Here is a 3,892-nt window from a genome sequence, read left to right as displayed (position 1 = left end):
TTCAGTCAAGGAAATACAGAAAATATTAGTTGCAGGGTTCTTGCAGAAGGAGAACAGTTTCAGAATCATATACTTTTCAGTAGGTACAACGTCCAGGTGGCCTTAGGACCCTTCGAAGCAAATGAGAGATTGAAGCAGCTGCTTTGGGGGACCTGGGTGTATGTGTGTGTGTGTGTGTGTGTGTGTGTGTGTTCACATGTTGGTATTACATACATACTTGCTTACTTAACAAACAACACAATCCAAAGGCTAAACTCTAATTTGGGTGCATGAGAGGGATTCCAATTGACATCAATGAAAGTTGTAAAAGAAAAGAAAAAGGCTGGATCCACACTGTTTCGCTCGAAGTCACTGAAATGTATTTCTTAAGTCGGTGAAAATCTCCCTGGAATAAAAATGAAAGTGTCAATAAAAATGTTTTATAATGAAATAGTCATACCCCCTAGAGACCTTAAAACCATGCTCTTTGTTTCCCTGAAACCATTTCAGGAACTATTATTATTATTATTATTATTATTATTATTGCTTTTTAAAGCTTCACGTTGATTCAGTATACTTTATTTTAATTTGCGTAATTTTGTAATGTGTGGATAGACAAAGGATTCCACTGCACAAGACTCAGCTATAAATCAGGAAGTCCCGGGATTGAATCTTGCCTCTGCTATAAACTGACTGGGTTGTCTTACGGGACGTCTTTTCTGTGGATATCTTCTCTTGGCATAAGTTTGACAGTTGGAGAGAAGGGTATGTGGACATACGGACACTTGAGTTAGTTGCAAAACTCTAAGGATTTTCCAGGTCTCCATGTATGCTAATGGATTTTTCTGGAAGCAACTAACACGGAAAAGAGGGCTAAAGTTGCACTTTACTATATTTCCAGAAGTGATTTTTATGTCACGTGAATGCTTAAACATAACATGCAAATTAAAAGTTAGGAAAATGTCTGGAAAACAGAATAAATTGCAGAATTAACTGCAGGATTTGCATTCAGGGCACTTCCAGCCTGCCAAGTTAGTTTAATGGGTGAGCCCTACTTACCTAGTTATTAGCTTTGAGTCTCTCAAATTCATATGAAGGGAGGAGCATACTTAAAATAAATTTGCCAGTGTTTTCAATTGTAAATCGCTTCTGGAATATGGGTCAAGAACTCAATTTCTCACCAAGCTTTCCTTCTGGGAGTCTTCCCCTTTGCCAGCGTTACTGTCTTTGGGGGTTTTGGAGAAACAAATGGAGACTTGAGGTCCTGAGAAGTCTGTTGCTCTTTTGGACTCTCGAATTAGCCCTTTAAGGACCTGCTTTGAAGTAAAGTCCAAGTCTTGGTGACTGGAGGACCAATCTGGAAGGAAGAAGCATCCCTATGAGCAATTAGTGAACGTTTCCAGGGCGTCATGCTGATTAAGCTATTCAGAAATTGGTGTGTAGGTGAGGTGCACAATGCCAAATCCTGAAAGAAGGAAACAAAGAGCTTCAATAAGCTGTTGCAAAATGCCTTAAGCCAACAGATATTGTGTGCCAGAGTTTTCCCAGGAAAAGATGGTGTGTTTTCGGATGAAGCATGTGAATGCCAGCAAATAATGTCTGAAGTGCCCCCATCTCCCACACAGGAGTGATTTAGGGTGTTCAATGTCTTCACCATCTTCACCAGCTGTTTCTCATAACTTCTGGCGTGGTGCAAAAATGTCTGGCAGCAGTCGCAACTCTCTCACCGTACTCAGTGCAAACTGAGAGAATTGCGTCCTTTCATAATCTTATGGTGAATGACACACAAGCAAGTACAAGATTGGTACCACCTTTTAAGATTCCCTAGCCTGCTAACGCCCACTTTATTTCAGTCAGAGACAGGCGACAGTGTCAGCCTGTTCCAGAGAGGGGTTTCAGAGTCTTGGACTTTTTAAGTTAAATTTTAAATGCCAACTTTATTACAGTTAGATTCAGGTAGGTAGCTGTGTTGGTCTGACACAGCCGAAATAAATAAATAAAAATTGTCCAGTAGCACCTTAGAGACCAACTAAGTATGTTCTGGGTATAAGCTTTCATGTGTATCTGAAGAAATGTGCATGCACACGAAAACCTATACCCAGAACATACTTAGTTGGTCTCTAAGGTGCTACTGGACAATTTTTTAATTTATTTTTTATTGCAGTTGCAATCATTTCCTATTAAAATGCACATTTCATGACTTTTCCTTATTTGAATAAATGCATGTTTAATCTTTTAAAATGAAGATGAAAAATGCCCTTTCACATGAAGTTCCCTGTTGAGGTGAGCCACTCTTCCCCCGCTACCAATGAAAATTCATTTTTGAAAGCCCTGGAGGGCTCACCGTGAGAGCTGCCCGTTCAGTGACAAGGGCACAATGGAAATAGCGAGAAACATGCCCCCTCCCCTCTGTGGGTGGAGAGACACACCTGAACAGGGCCTAGAAATTCATGTAAACTTTCTGAACTATAGCAGTTGAAGTCTAAATATTAAAAGAGAACGTATTACAGATTTGTTTGTTCTCATTGCTCTGAATCCACAAACATGATTCAGTCAAAGTTCATCATTTTTAAGCTTTAACAGTCTCAATAGGAGATGCTTTTAATTCTTCCATTGAAACTGGTAGGACTTAAAAGATCTCAGCTTGTGCTGAATCATGGCCAGATCTGTGTTGACAATAACCCCACTGAACTAAGTGGGACTTGCTTCAGAGTAAGTTATACAGCAGACCAGCCTTTAAAGTTTTAAAACCTGGAAAATTAAAGTGCAATTTACTAATTTCCTGTAGCTCTTCCAGAGAAACATTTTGGGTTTTTTGCAACGTTTTGTGTCAAGAAAGATGATTCACAATTCCCCGGAAACTTAGATGACACAGGGTGAAAAGGTCCATTGGATCATTCCTCAAAGAATATGCATTTCCTCAGTGTTGTGACAGGACTAGGCAAACTACAGTTCTTATAAAACTTCTTCATTTGACATGTTTCCCATTTGTCCAGTCAAAGAAAGATGGTGTTAACCAAACCCGTGGCAGAAATATTTGTGCATCATGCAAGTTGACTTAGCAGTTCATTTCCATGTTGGTGGGGATGACAGTTTCCCTTCTCAACACTAGGTATCTAATCAGTGAAATTAGATTTTGATGGCTTGTTCATATCACGGGGCATGTATCCAACATAAAAACAGCCTTTATTGAACCACAATCCTTGGGTAAAATATCCTTTCTTGAAAGTGAGGGACTTTTGCTCTTTATTTCAGCATCTTTCTTTCAGGAATGGAGATGCAAGGAAACGACTGCAGATTCAAATATGTTAGAATAACCGAGACGCCTTAGTGGCTTCGAGGTTTCTGGGAAGGAAGTCTCGGGGAATGTTAGCATATTTCTTATGCTCTGCACTCCTGAGGGAAAGTTGACCTTATTTTCATTTTCCCACTGAATGTCTCTTTGGTGTGCTGTGGAATTCCAGGAAGAACATCCTGCAAAGAGAACAATATTTGGCACTCGTTTAGCTGACTCAGTAAATGAGCTAAACACGAAGCAATATGCTTACACTAAAGGAGAGGTCAGACTCTAGTAAATAAGGCAAATCCTTGAAGATAAAACCAAAAATCCTTCAGGAAATAGACAGAAGGCTGGAGACTTTCCCTACAGTATACGGTATAAATAGCAAATGGACAGAAAGTCCCAAACAGAAATTAGTATAATTGCTACTATGTTACTACTAGTTGTGGTGGTACTAGAAGTAGTACCTTACTATTATATTTAGGATGTGCAGATTGCCAACTCTGTCCTGCCAGCTCTTTATTTAATTGTTCCACGTGCTAATAATAAAATGTATCTGTTCTTTTTCTCAAATAAGGTTAACAGCAATTTTCAGTTTTTTAGATTTGGAAGGTGATTTGTTATTAATAATTT

The 3,892-nt window shown here is 39.1% G+C and overlaps 1 long non-coding RNA gene across 1 annotated transcript; it reads right to left on the bottom strand.

Annotated features, from left to right (window-relative positions):
- Positions 1 to 243: 243 nt before the first annotated feature.
- LOC308479490 lies at positions 244 to 2,957 on the bottom strand. Its single transcript, XR_013987709.1, has 3 exons — positions 2,755 to 2,957; positions 1,039 to 1,444; positions 244 to 385 (listed from the first exon to the last, which is right to left on the bottom strand). It is a non-coding gene; the product is annotated as an uncharacterized lncRNA (long non-coding RNA).
- Between the last annotated feature and the right edge of the window lie 935 nt (positions 2,958 to 3,892).

Source organism: Podarcis pityusensis (assembly GCF_964106645.2).
Source record: "Podarcis pityusensis genome assembly, chromosome: 1".
NCBI classification, from domain to species: Eukaryota; Metazoa; Chordata; class Lepidosauria; order Squamata; family Lacertidae; genus Podarcis; species Podarcis pityusensis.
Note: the sequence above shows the minus strand (reverse complement) of the source record. Positions and strands in the feature narration are given on the sequence as shown.